This window comes from Ochlerotatus camptorhynchus, unplaced genomic scaffold, assembly GCF_037179485.1.
Source record: "Ochlerotatus camptorhynchus isolate MF236.1 unplaced genomic scaffold, CSIRO-AGI_Acam_v1.1 ptg000494l, whole genome shotgun sequence".
Classification (NCBI taxonomy): Eukaryota; Metazoa; Arthropoda; class Insecta; order Diptera; family Culicidae; genus Ochlerotatus; species Ochlerotatus camptorhynchus.
The window spans coordinates 1,780,694-1,796,502 of record NW_027040979.1 but is presented as its reverse complement, the minus strand read 5'-3'; positions in this window follow the sequence as shown (position 1 = coordinate 1,796,502).

Sequence of the window (15,809 nt, the reverse complement as noted above, 5' to 3'; positions counted from 1 at the left end):
AAATTTTAAGCATATAAATGTGCCATGTCAGCTAATTTAGATAATTTGACATCATGCCAAAAACTGTCGAATGCTTTTTCTATGTATAGAAGAGCAACTCCAGTTGAGTAGCCTTCAGATTTGTTTGAACGAATTAACTTTGTAACTCTTAAGTGTTGATGAGTTGTTGAATGCCTATGGCGAAAACCAAACTCTTCATCTGCAAAAATTGAGTTCATATTGCTGTGAAGCATTTTCAAAAAGTTTACTTATTGAAGAAAGCAAAATTATTGGCCGGTAGCTAGAAGCTTCAGTTGGATTTTTATCCGGCTTCAAAGTTGGAACAACTTTTGCATTTTTCTATTTATCGGGAAAGTTTGCCAAACGGAAACATCTGTTAAATAATTTTAACAAGAAAAAGGTACTCTCTGGAAATTTTTTGATGAGGATTTAGAGAATTCCAGCTTTCATTTTATAAAACTTTTCAGTTATAGATCATACTTCGCCCAAATTAGTCCCCCAGGTATCATTAAAAATAATTCAGATAATCCCGAGCAACCTGATTCTCAATAGGACTAGTGAGACCCAAACTGAAATTATGGGAAATCTCGAATTGCTTAGCAAGTTTCTGAGATTTTTTCCCGAATTTGTAATCAAAATTTTTTCACCTTCTTTAAGCGCTGGAATAGGCTTTAGAGGTTTTTTGAATTTTTTAGTGATTTTCCAGAAACGTTTTAACTCTGGTCTAATTTCTAAACATTATTTTCAAAAGTTTTGTTCCTCAGCTCAGAGAATCGTTTTTGAATTTGTTTTTGCAAATCCCGCCAGATAACTTTCATGGCAGGATCGCGTGTGCTTTGATATTGCCTCTTACGGACATTTTTAAGACGGATCAAGAGCTGAAGATCGTCGTGTATTGGCGTGAGGCTGCACTTGCTTCAAGTATAGAGTAGTCAGAGATTCAAGAGCATTATGTTGAATCTTGTTGAAATACAGCATTTGGCTTCGGACAGTACTGTTATTTGATCCACGGAAGAACATACTTACTTAAAATCCCAATGTAGACCTCCGTGTTGACCTTGTCGCCTTCTGAAATGAACACCGGGTCCATTTTTTTTTGCCATCGGAAGCCACCAATCCAAACACAATAACGCTAGCAGGATGCTTGGTCAGATACACGTTCTTGTGCTCGTCGGCCACGTCTTTTACCGGGAGAGAACTAATACACCGGTTGGTTCTGGAAGTGGATACGGGATCGACGGTAAACATGCTCTCGTCGGTGAACAGGATTACCGGATTTTTTCGCTTAAGGAAGTTCCAGATTTTCGGTTGGTAATCATGTGAGTTTTTTTTTTCGTGCCCTCGACTTCGCCTTGCAAGCTTCCTTTACGATTTTCCGTGCCGTAAAGTCACTGATCCCGTGTTCCTTTACCATTTTCCTTATTGAACGCGCTGGATTCACCCGAATCTTCCTTTTGATAGCAGCGATAACCCTCGGAACCCGAGCTGACCTCGGACGACCGGTGGCCATCTTCGCGAATAGTTGTCCTTTCTTTTCTCGGTCTAAAACCCTTTTGACGGTCCACCGGGACACTCCCACGGCGATTGAAATGTCTTTTTGCTGCTAGAGTTCATTATTATTAGGTCGAATGTGTAACAGTTGATAAAAAAAATAAGAAAGGTAAAGAATAAGTTATGTCCATCTTACTGTAAATTTCAACCTTCATTTTTTAAAAGTTAAAAATATCTCTTTATCATACAATATTGAGACTATCACTACATTTTTATTCAATTTGCCAATATTATCGACCTACCACCTCCTAGGACACCCCTTTCTATGCAGAAAATAATTATGCGCCTAGCCACCAAGACCAATATGTCAAGTCTTCTTTCCTTTATTTAACGTCAGTCTCTGTTCCGCAATCTAGTGCCAATCACCGACGGACATCGATTGCCATCCATTGATGGCAATCGAATGTGCAGGAAGGCAGCTTCCACACCTGCGTAGGATATCGCACCCATTCAACACACATGGGCCGGGACCAACGGCTTTACTTCCCTTCCTAAGGAAGACGTGACCAGAGATTTTTATGCCTTAGAAAAATCCCACCGACCTCGTAGTACCGAGTCATCATAGTAGTTAATTGATTCAACATCACACTTTGTACACTTTGGTTACATACGACCTGTCCAAAAGTGATTCCAGAGCTCAAACCTCCAGGTACACGATAAGAAAAAAGATCCCAAAGTGACTCATTTTCGCAAATCTCGGCACTATATTGCAGGAAGCCAAAAGTAGGTAATGTGGATCGAAGAATTTTCATTTGATTGTGTTCAATTAGTATAGAATTAACAATTTGCTTCTACCCAAAAATAGTTAGTTGTACCCAAAAGTAGTTGAAAGTACCCAAAAGAAGGCAAAAATGAACTGGCCGCTGGATATTTTTTCTTATCGTGTATGTTTTTGTTTTTGAATCATCCTTTTGCCGCCTTTTGCATATCAGCTGATGGCTTCGAACAGTGAAACCAGAACGACACATATGTTTTTTATAGAAGATTTCTAGGTTCATTTACTTTCATTTTTTGTCTTTAAGAAATATAAGAAATTGTTTTAAACATTTATGGTTTCTAAATTGAATACAGTTTAAGCACCTTAAAAAACAATTAAAGCATTGGTTTTACACACTTTGATTCAATTAAATCGACAACACTGGATACGATGATAGATAATTCGTAAACACACCTTCGTAATGCGTTGATTGTTCCGGAAGTGATGGAGGGAGCGTTTATTTCACCACATCCGCAAATCACCTGCCAGATCAGGAACTTCTTTGCAAATTTCGATTTTTTTTTCTTTCGAACATCATCCGGAACATCGAACTTAGACTCGGCAACAAAATATTCTTGTCCAGAAAGTTGACGGAAGTCGGCCTTGACGTAAGTTTCATCATCCATCACGATGCAAGACGATTAGGTGAGCAACTTCGTGTAAAGTTTCCGGGCGCAGGTTTTCGCAGTGATGTTTTCAAAATTTTTTCACGGGTATTTATTGTTTTGGTGACATGACTGGAACTACTGTATGAATAACTATGAAACTAAGGTGTAAACAATACACTATGAATAAGATTTACTCAAATTTTCAGGTGTTTTACGGTTCAAAAGTTACAGAAAATTTTCGGAGCGCCATTTTTGTCGAATACACGTTTTAACTATACATTACTTCAAATCTCTCTCCCTTTACTTTAATTACCAGCCACATTTGTCACAAAATTTACCACAGCTGGCAGGCATCCTTTAGTTCTACCACTTAAGAAGTCCTGGCGATGCGTCTAAGCTCTGATATTGAACGGATTTTGCAAGCAATACCCCTATAATGATATTTGTTGTAAAGGGTGTCCACGATGAAATTGCCACACTATGAAATTGCTCTAACTTTTTAACCGTTGGGTAGAATTTAATGAAAATTTGGGTGGATTTAGTTCATAGTGCATTATTTACATCCTGCAAGTTTTAAAGTCCTGTGATCAAAACTCGCGGAAATTGAGTCGAAAGAACAGCTCGTGCGTGATAAAATCTTGCGCATTCATCACGAGAACAAGGATCTCTCGCATCGTTCCATCGCTAAAACGTTGGGAATCGCGAATTCCACGGTGTCGCGAGTGATTAAGCGGTTCGAGGAACGGTTGACCACCGATCGGAAGCCCAGAAGTGAAGGAAAAAGTATTCCGTACAACACCAAAAATCACAACCGCGTAGTTGGGGCCTTCAACCCAAATCCGAACGCCTCCGTTAGGGATGTGGCTAAGAAGCTGCACCTAAGCCGAAGTTTTGTCCAGAAGGCCAAAACTAAGGCTGGGCTTCGAACGTTCAAGGTACAAAAGGCCCCTAATCGCGACGAGAAGCAGAACAAGTCCGCCAAAACCGTGCCAGGAAGTTGTACCTCAACATGCTGACGAAAGTTGAATGCTGCATCATGGACGACGAAACATATGTGAAGGCCGACTTCAAACAGATCCCCGGCAACCTGTTTTTCACGGCCAAGGATAAGTTCAGCGTTCCGGAGCATGTCCGCACTCAGAAGATGTCCAAATTTTCGAAGAAATTCCTGGTTTGGCAAGCCATCTGCACGTGCGGGAAGCGGAGTGCACCTTTCGTGACCCAGGACACGATGAACGGACAGGTGTACATAAAAGAGTGCCTCCAGAAGCGGCTGCTTCCTCTCCTGAAGGCCCACAACGTCCCAACAATCTTCTGGCCGGATTTGGCCTCATGCCACTACTCCAAGGACGTGCTGAAGTGGTATGCGGACAATAAGGTCAATTTCGTGCCGAAAATGTTCAACCCTCCCAACACTCCGGAGCTCCGCCCCATCGAGAAGTACTGGGCGATTATGAAGCAGCACCTTCTTAAACGACCTAAGGTAGTGAAGACAGTCGAGGAACTGAAGAAAGTATGGGTTTACATGTAAAAAACGGTTGATTCACAGGTTGTGCAGAATCTTATGGCCGGGGTTAAGGCCAAGGTGCGGGCATTTGCGTATGGACTGTAAATAAAATACGAGTAAAATGGCAAAATGAAGTTTAATAGTTATTTCTCAATCCCTGAAAATTTGATGGCAATCGGATGAAAACTCGAATTTTACGAATAATTTTGTGTGTGGCAATTTCATCGTGGACACCCTTTACACATTTTAAAACAAAAATACTTGAACCTTTACCGATTTTACCCATTTAGAATTGCATATTTGTTCAATTGGTAACAATTATTCTGAATTTTTAATGAATACAATGACTGGATGGAAACAAACTTCAATTTAGTCAATTATTCCAATTGGTTCAACCAACCGGGGGATGTAAGATTCGCATATAATTATGTGGGATTCATCATCAGAGGATGTTAGTGGAGACCACATGAGCCGAGGATGCGATATACCTAGCTGCAGTCCACTGCAAGAAAATGGAAAAAGAAAAAAATGTGGTGTGTATTAGTGAGTGAAATGAATCATGTCGAAAAAAAGATTGCAGGCGGAGTGAGGGACTCGAACCGTGATCGTTTCGATTAGCAGGCCTGTTTTTTTTCACTGCTCTCTCCATGCTTCTGAATATGCATAGCCTATAAGCAAACAAGAAACGCTCATTTCCTCTCATACTCGACTTCGTATACTTTTTCTGCGGGACGAGTGTGTACTTCGTTCTACAATGTTATAAATAAAAAGCTTACTGCATTTGGAAGTTGAGTGTGTATACAATGCTTGCAATGATGAGTTTTCACCGTTTGCTCTCCATTTTTCAAAATGACGTCCAAGCAAGAGGAGCAGCGTGTCAAAATTTTGTTCGCGCGGCAAAAGAATCCGACGTTCTCACACGCCAAGTTGGCAAAATTGCTGGATGTGGCCAAATCGACCGTGACAAATGTTTGTGTTCGGAGAGCGTCTGTCGACCGCCAGGAAGCCTGGAAGCCTGAGCAATCGTAATCCGGACGTGGCAGCGACGACGAAGATGGTGGCGGCGAAATATAAGCGAAATCTTAACCCCTCCATCTGGGACGTCGCTAGCAAGCTCAATGTCTCCCATACTTATTTATTTATTTATTTATTTATTTGTCGTCAATCAGTGTAGACCGTTTTACAATAGTGCTGTTGCCTTACATGCTATTTTAAAACATACGTTTTATTTGAAATTGTCAGCAAATGTAGACTGCATATACAAATATCTAAAAAATAAAAATTGTTTTAAACTTAACGAGATGAAATCCTAGCAGTTAGTGTTCTCCTTACTGTATCTTTAGACATCGTTAGATCTATATGCTCACAATAATTATTATACACTCTCATCATTCTATTAATTGGTCCATTTTTACCATAATTCGTTCTGTGAGGTGACAGTTGAAATACATTTCGAGTTCTTAACATGCGTGATGGTACGTAAAAATTTAATCTTGCTAATATTTTTTCTGAATTTACGCGTTGTGAGATAATATCATTGACAAAGGAAATCATGGAAATTTCTCTTCGTTTCTTAAGTGTTTCAATGTTTATCAACATGCAACGGGACTCATAAGAAGGAAGGGGAAAACAGGTCCAGCCTAGTTTCCTAAGAGCAAATAACAAAAACTGTTTTTGAACTGATTCCATACGATTTATATAAGTTTCATGGTATGGAGCCCAAACCACACTGCAGTATTCGAGAATTGATCTCACGTAAGCTATATAAAGTGTTTTGATGGTATATGGGTCTTTAAAATGATAACTAAATCTTTTTATGAATCCCAATACTCAATATCCCCATACAGCCAAGAAACGAGCCGGGTTGTCGACGTTTAAGTAGGTGAAGGTGGCGAACCGAGATTACAAACAAAACACGTCGGCAAAGCAGCGGTCCCGAAAGCGCCAAACCAGATTCGTCTAACAAAGTTCGACTGTGTCGTCATGGACGACGAAACTTCTGGGACAGAAGTTTTATTATGCATCAGGAAAAGGGAAGGTGGCTGAAATGTTTGAAACCATCAAACTATCGGAGTTCCCGAAAATGTATCTCGTCTGGCAGGCCATATACACGTGTGGTCTAAAAAGCGGCATTTTCATTACTACGGGAACCATCAATCAAGAGATCTACGTCCAGGAGTGCCTAGAAAAGCGGCTGCTCCCATTCCTAAAGCAACATAATAGACCTGTGCTGTTCTGGAAAGACTTGGCGAGCTGCCACTATGGGAAAAATGCAATCGAGTGGTACGATGCGAACAACGTGGTTTTGATACCCAAATACCACAAGCCTCCCAAGAGCCCAGAACTCCGCCCTATCGAATTGGGCCTTGGTCAAACGGAATCTAAAAAAAAAAAATCCATGGAAAACGAGCAGCAGTTTAAATCTAACTGGCGTTCGGCGACGAATAAGGTCGATGAGACCACTGTGCAAAATTTGATGGAAGGGGTTAAGCGGAATGCACGGCAGTTCTTATTTGGCAAACCAAAAGAATAAACGAACATTTTTTTTTTCTTTAAATATATGAATTAAACTACCAAAAGAAAAATAAGAAGATTTTTGTGACATGAATTTTGACTGAAAGAAACGATTTTTTTGTCGACCAATTTTCGCGCGTTCCAGTCTTTATAAAAGAAAAAAAAACATTACATCACCTGCAAGGTAAACTTCTAACATTCGTTACGATGTTCATGAACAGAGGATGATAAGAAAAAGAACTACATACACTAATTTATATAATTTTTTGGTTTGCGTGTAGAACCAACCCTGGGCAAAATGAGAGTTCCTAAACGAAAGTCCTTCGAATGTCTCATAAATAATGGCCTCATACGTCAAAATGTCAAAACTGCTACTCGCCCACACAAGCTTACACCACCATCAGGTAGGGCAAAACTTCACAATATTCAATAATAGGCTTTACACAACTTACTCAACACTCATGCATATTCCGAGTAACCTTTCGATTGTGACCGGAATATGAAAGGTAGGTAGATTAAACAGGGTTTTCTTTTTGGATTAAACAATTAAACGTGAGATTTCAAGATTCGGTAACAAAGATAAATATATTCATGATATCAGACTAGGATTCAACTAGGAATTCTGGCACTTCGTAAATTTTTTAGAACATCTTAGAAATTTTGAAAATGAATTATATTAAATTCCAACGGTTATTCATGCCATACCGCATTGCCGGACATCAAATTTCAAATTCAATACTATACACATTTTGTAGATAAATATTCTTGAATACTAAAAATTAATTGAATAATCTCCCATTTGAAAAACAGATTCCAACTAATTTCATGATGATCTTCCTTAAATAAATACATGTTCCACACCACACACAATCCAACAATTTCTCCCAAGGAAGTAATTGAATCTAACCTTAGGCAATAAAGTCAGAATGTTACCAGTTAATAACATAAATTATGTATTTCATTCCCACGCCGTTTTTCGAACCGTGTTAGGTTTCCCGTTTCTCCAACATGCAATTCTTCCTCGAAAATAACATCAAAACAAATCAAGGCAAATAGGTATAGCCATCGGGCCACTAACGACCGGGTGGAAACAGTTTTCCTCGACTTATCAGCCAGCAGCCACCTTTCAGCGTCGATGGCATAAAGGCATAAAATAATCATAAAAGTTCCACCACAATTCCCCGTTGGGACGTGTGTCTACCGTTCCGCGTGGTCGTACCGAGTTCATCAAATATTCACCTTGGCGTGGCAATTTGTGCTCACCCAAAAACGAGGAGGGTTGGACTTCGTCGTCGTGGAAGTCGGTGGTTACCCGTTTGTCGAGGGTAATTTCCCTCCGGGAAACTTCCCCTAATTTGATTCAACTTCAAACGAATAAACGACTCCCAGGTGGTGGTGTGTGGTCTAGCGTCACATCGCACAGTGCAACCTGTTGATTTTAGGAATGATTTGCGAAAAAAATACTCTAGCATAAGGATGAGAGATTTTGATGAATTTGTTTGGATTCATACCATAATGAGAAGTAATTACAGGTTCGGTTTCACTTGAAATTGCTCCAACATGTGATCACACAACGTCTGTACACACTAATCGAGTTAGTACGGTTTTATCGAGTTTTTGAATTGCGGAACTGTTCGGTAAAAGTTTAAAAATCTGTGGAAAATTTATTAATGAGAAAATTTGTTCTGAACTTGTACATACTAAGTTCTGTTAACCCCATTTAATGATAGAAAATAAAATTGATCGATTTCATTGATTCCTTATGGATAACGGTCATTTGAATTTTTACCGACTTTTTCAGCAATTCAAAAACCCAGTAAAAAAATACTGACTCCTGTAAAAAAATCTTAGTGTGTACCGAACTATGTACAATAGAATCCCCCAATTATCTCGTGAATACTCTCGCTCTCTCGAATCACCCTTCTTCATCAATCAACATCGTGTGAAACCGTGGTAACCAGCGTTAAATGGTTTCAGATGCCCCTCATTACTAGCCCAACCACCGACCGTCGTAGCGTCTCAACTTCTTGCAAATTCCCTGCTGCTTACGAAAATAGCAAGACCGACGAAAGAATCCCATCTGGAACAATCTCAAAGATAAGAAATCAGAAACGAAATGGGAAAAGTCCGAGCGGCAAACACAAAAATAGGAAAATTGAATTCAGTCAACTGCCTGATGTAAAAAAAAGTAAGAGAAAGATTGGAGTAGACGAGCAAAGCAATCATTAAAAATAGCTGTTAAAAGATTGAATCTTCCAGATTACGGCTAAACGAATGAAGTGAGGACGGTGTTCTGCTGTCCTTCTTGGCCGGGATGTGATTTCCAATGCCATGCGGTTCTAGAGGGTGCGTGATTGCTTTCTACGAATGGACTTTGGGGTGAATCCCTATCAACGATATTGTTTTTCTGCTGTTTGTGAGGAGATAACGACCGTAAGGATGCTACCTAGTCTATTAGGTTTGTTTGCTTGATTCTAAGGGAAGCCTTACTAGGGGTATTTACAAGGCACTCGACAGTTTCTGAGAAAATATTGAGGGATGATGTTTCAAAAACTATCTATAATTATGTTTTAAAATAAATTTATCAAGTTGCAAAACTAAATTTATCAACAAGTTTTAAATTACTCCTATAAACCCTGGAAGAAAGAGCGACTGACAGTGAAATGGTTAGAACAGTGAGTTTTCCACATATGTATTTCATATTTTGTGAATAGAAAGAGATTTTATTACTTGTCATGACTGTGAAGGTATCGAAAAACTAGAAAATTTTAATTTAAATTAGAAGAAAAATTAAACAGGATTAAGACCTCCCTGGAATTGGAAGAATATCGATTCCTTACCGATTTGACATACAAAAGCTCACTGGAAGCACAAAAAAGAAAACTTCCAAGTGCACCCTTCAAAAGGAGACCAGCCACATACACCTGGATAGGATGCAGAATGCACAAAATTGTATGTATAAAAATCTGATGCTTTTAAAGCTTTTCGTAGACACAAAACCTCCACATACTTCGAGGATTATTCAAAGCTTGAGACAAAGCAGAAACAATTAATCAAAGCTAAAAAAACGCGGTTACTGGCGCAATTTCGTCGAGGTACTCTCACGAGAAACCTCAATGAACACCTTGTGGAATATGGTTAGCAACATGCGTAACCACTTATCTTCTACTGAGAGTGAAGAATACTCCAACCGATGTATATTCAATTTCGCTAAAAAGGTCTGTCCGGACTCAGTTCCAGCACAATATATTCTTCGAGAAACGTCTCCAAGCGGCGGCTCTCTGGATAGACCATTCACAATGCTGGAATTCTCTATGGCTCTTCTTTCATTGAACAACTCCTCACCGGAAAGCGATATGATTAAATTCAATCTTGAAAAATCTCCCAGATATCGCTAAAAGACGCTTGCTAGACTTATTAAATTCTTTACTAGAAAACAATATATGTTTTTTCCTTGATTTGTTTTTCATCGATCTTGTTTTCCATGCTGAGCACCAATGCTACCGACGTCAGAGAGGCAGCTCCCACACCTGGACCCTACCTATCGACCCATCAACTCATGCACTGGGGACCAACGGCTTTACTTCCCTTCCGAAGGAAGGCGTGATCAGAGATGTTATGCCTCAGAACATCCCGGCGGCGCCGACTGGGATTGAACCCAGGCCTGGTGCGGTGAGAGGTAATCACGCTTCCCACTACACCACCGGTGCTGCTTCAGAAAACAATATTGTACCGCCTGAATGGGACAGGTCAAGTAATAGCCATTCGAAAACCTGGCAAACCAGCGTCTGACCATAATCTATACCGTCCGATTGCTATGCTTTCGTGCATTAGGAAATCGTTGGAGAAAATGATCCTTCGGAGACTCGATCAGTGGGCCGAATCAAATAACTTGCTATCAAATACACAGTTTGGGTTCCGCAAGAGCAAAGGAACAAACTATTGTCTAGCGCTGCTTTCCAAAAATATTCAACTGGCCTTTGCGCACAAGGAGATATTGGCTTCAGTATTCTTGAAAATTCTTTTAGACAATCTGCACAGATGTGGATTTTCTGGAATTTTAAATAATTTCTTGTACAAATTGTTGTCAGAAAAGCAAATGAACTTCTCTCTTGGACAACTGTCAACTTCCAGAATATGTTACATGGGCCTGCCCCAAAGCTCATGTGACAGCCCTCTTCTTTATAACTTTATGTGTCAAAGATATCGACAACTGTTAGGCAGAACAATGCACGCTAGGACAACTTGCAGATGATGGTGTGGTTTCCGTAAGAGGTTCACATGCCGTGAACTTGCAAGGACCATTGCAAAGTTCCTTAGACAACTTGTCTTCTTGGTCTAGGAATCTAGGGATCGAATTCTCGCCGCAGGAAATTGAACTGGTAGTGTTTGCTCTAAAGCGGTACTCAGCGCAAATGCAGTTTAATCTTTTGGGCAGAAACATTAATCAATCATTGTCTTTCAAGTACCGGGACTGGTTAGATTTCAAGTGCACTTGGAATACCCATATTACGTATTTGAAGCAAAAATGTAATCAGAGGATCAACTTTCTCCATTCAATTTGCGGCACATGGTAGGGTGCTTACTCTAACGGGAGACCTCATAACGCTTTATAAAACAACTATTCTCTCTGTTCTAGAGTACGGCTCTTTCTGCTTTCTCTCGGCAAGAAAATGTCACTTAACACTCCGAATACGATGCTTCCGAAAAACGTGTAACGGCAAGTTTGCAATGGCACAACTTAGCCATTTATTAATGAATTTCAAAAATTGTGGTACCTTTAGAATTTCTAGGGTTTCTAGATTATTTTGACTGCAAAAAAAAATTGAAAATAGAGTCGTCTACTTTTTTAAAAAGCGAAAAGAGTTGTTACACGTTTTTTTGAAAGGTGTGTTTGTAGGGTTTTGCAAGTGTCGCAAGATCTGTAATTTAGATTAATGGGCACAAATGTTCACAATTAGGCAGAATACAGTCATGGTTCCTATATATGGATCCTGGAGACAACGGAATGGTCCTCGAAAAATTCGGAACATCCGTGAAAATGGTCAATCCATGATCCTGATCCTAGAGCTCTGCGGTTTTTTTGAAAACATTAGGAGCTGTGATATAAACAAATATTTGGGGTTGTGACATAATCATGTACCTGGATGGCCATGGGACCGTCCTCCGGAAGATCCGGAATATCCGTAAAAGTGGACAATCCATGAAACTGATCCTAGAGCTCCGTGTTTTTTTTAACATTAGGATGTGTGATATAAGAATGAATTTGGGCCATGGACTCAGATGGCCATGGGACCGTCCTCCGGAAGATCCGGAACATCCGTAAAAGTAGTAAATTCACGATCCTGATCCTAGAGCTCTGCGATTTTTTTATAAACATTAGGAACTGTGATGATAGAAAGAATTTGGGCTTGTGACATAAACATGAACCTGGATGTCCATAGGACCGTCCTGCGGAGGATCCGGAACATCCGTAAAAGTGGTAAATTTACGAACCTGATCCTAGAGCTCCGTGGTTTTCTTGAAAACATTAAGAACTGTGATGATAGAAATAATGTAGGCTTGTGACATAAACATGAACCTGGATGTCCATGGGACCGTTCTCGAAAAGATCCGGAATATTCGTGAAAGTGGAAAATTCACACCCTAGAGCTCCGTGGTTTTCTTGAAAACGTTAGGAACTGTGATATTAGAATGATTTTGGGATCGTGACATAACCATGAACCCAGATGGCCATCGGGACGTCCTCCGAAAGATCCGAAAAATCCGTAAAAGTGATCAATGTATGGAACTGATCCTAGAGCTGAACGGTTTTTTTTTCGAAAACACTTGGAACTGTCATATATAAATTAATTTGCAGTCGTGACATAAACATGTACCCAAGCCCATGGGACCGTCCTCCGCAAGATCTAGATTATCTTTAAAAATGGTCAATCCTCGAAACTGATGCTAGAGTTCTACGGTTTTTTCGAAAGCATGTGGAACTGCGATATAAGAAATATTTTGGGGTCATGACATAAACATAGACCCAAATGGCAATGGGGCCATCCTCTGGTAAGTCCAGAACATCCGTAAAAGAGGTTAATCAATGAAACTGATCCTAGAGCTCCGCAGTTTTTTTTTCCAAAAACATTAGGAATTGTGATATAAAAATGAATTTGTGATCGTGACTTAAACATGATTGATAGCCATGGGACCGTCGTCCGGAAGATCAACAACATCCGTAAAATGGTCACTCCATAAAATTGAGAGGTGGAAGCATTACTATGACGAGCACCTCAACGGTGATGCAGCAGAAAATGAAGGTGGCACGGCAACAGACCTTGGAGCACGCTCAGAAGACGACAGGCTACCAGCCCCTGATCTTCAAGAAGTTGAGGAGGAGATCGGTCGACTGAAGAACAACAAAGCAACTGGTGTAGATCAACAACCAAGTGAGCTATTAAAATACGGTGGTGAAGCACTGGCTAGAGCGTGGCACTGGGTAATTGCCAAGATTTGGGAGGAGGGGATATTACCGGAGGAGTGAAGCAAGGTGCTGTATGCCCAATCTACAAAAAGGGCGACAAGTTGGATTGCTGCAACTACCGCGCGATCACACTGCTGAGCGCCGCTTACAAGGTACTCTCCCAAATTATACGCCGCCGCCTGTCACCATTTGCAGGAGATTTCTTGGGCAATACTAGCAGGAATTCATGGGTTCATATTCGCGATTCGGCAGGTTCTGCAAAAATGCCACAAATACAACTTGCTTACACATCATTTGTTCATCGATTTCAAATCCGCATACGACACAATCGATCGTGATCAGCTATGGTAGATTATGCACGAGTACGGATTTCCAGATAAACTGACGCGATTGGTCAAGGCAACGATGGATTGAGTGATGTGCGTTGTTCGAGTATCGGGGACACTCTCGAGTCCCTTTGAATCTCGAAGGGGGTTACGGCAAGGTGATGGACTTTCGTGTCTGCTATTCAACATTGCGTTAGTATGTGTGATCAGAAAAGCAGGGATAAACACGAGTGGCAAGATTTTCAGGAAGTCCATCCAGCTCCTTGGCTTCGCCGATTACATTGACATTATGTCACGGAACTTTGAGACGAAGGCGGAAACGTACATCAGACTCAAGGCTGAAGCTAGGTGGATTGGACTTGTCATCAACGCATTAAACACAAAATACATGAAAGGAACAGGTTCGAGGGAAGATAATGTTAGCCTCCCACCCCGAGTTCAGATTGACGGTGACGAAATCGAGGTGGTCGATGAGTTCGTGTATTTGGGCTCTCTGGTGACCGTCGAAAATGATACCAGCAGAGAATTTCAAAGACGCATTATGGCAGGGAATCGTGCCTACTTTGGACTCCGGAGGACGCTCCGGTCGAATAAAATTCGCCACGAAGTTGACTATCTAAAAGACGCTGTTTAGACCGGTGGTCGTCTACAGCCACGAGACCGTGGCTATGCTCGTGGAGGACAAAAGCGCCCTTGGATGACGGAACGTGGAGGAAGCGAAGAACCAAGAATTGCACCAGCTGTTGGGAGAACCATCCATCGTTCACATTGCAAAAATTGGGCGACTACGGTAAGCTGGGCATGTCGTAAGAATGTCGCACGACGACGCAGTGAAAATGGTTCTCGAAAGCGCCCCAACAGGAACAAGAAGACGAGCAAGGTGGATCGACCAAGTAGAAGGGGACCTGCGGACCCTTGGCAGACTACGAGGCTCGAGTAGAGTGGATACGACTTCTTCGGACAGCAGAGGACAACAAGGCTTTAGCCCGATTGCAAGCCATAAAATTGATCCAAGAACGAAAAACCGTGGAACTGTGATATTAGAATGAATTTGGAGTCTTAACATAAACATGGAACCGAATGACCATGGGACAGTCCTCCGGAAGATCCGTAAAAATGGTCCATCCATGATACTGTTTCTAGAGCTCCGTAGTTTTGTCGAAAACACTTCTAACTGTGATATATGAAAGAATTTAGGGTCGAGACATCAACATGAACCTGGATGACCATTGGAACGTCCTCCAGTAGATCCTGATCACCCGTAAAAGTGGATCATCGATGAAACTATGAAAAAACCGTGGTTTTTTTTTTCGAAAACTCTTGGAACTGCGATTTAAGAAAGAATTTAGGGTCGTGACATAAACATGGATCCATGAGACTGTCCTCCAAAAGATCCAGAACATCCGTAAATTTATCATACTGTGAAACTGATCCTAGAGCTCTGCAGTTCTTTTTTAAAAACTGTGATGTAAGAAACATCTGGATCACTTTTACGGATGTTTCGTATCTTCCGGCGGACGGACCTATGGCCATCCAGGTCCATGTTTTTTTTATCTTTATTAAGGCGACTTTCAGCCCTGGGCTGGTTCGTCTCCGGTACGTGTTTATATCATGACCCCGAGTTCTTTCTTATATCGTTGTTCCACATGCTTTCGAAAAAACCGTAGAACTCTAGGATCAGTTTCAAGGATTGACCATTTTTAAAGATGTTCTAGATCTTGCGGAGGATGGTCCCATGGCCTTCTAGGTACAAGTTTATGTCACGACCGCAAATTAATTTTTATATGACAGTTCCAAGTAATTTCGAAAAAAACCGTGGAGCTCTAGGGTCAGTTTCATACAATGACCACTTTTACGGAATTTTCGGATCTTGTGGAGGACGGTCCAATGGCCATCTGGGTCCATGTTTATGTCACAATCCCAAATTCATTCTACTATCGCAGTTCCTAACGTTTTCAATAAAACCATGGAGCTCTAGGATCAGTTGTGTGAATTTTCCACTTTCACGGATGTTCCGGATCTTTCGGAGGATGGTCCCATACTCATCAAGGTCCATTACGACCCCAAATTCATTCTA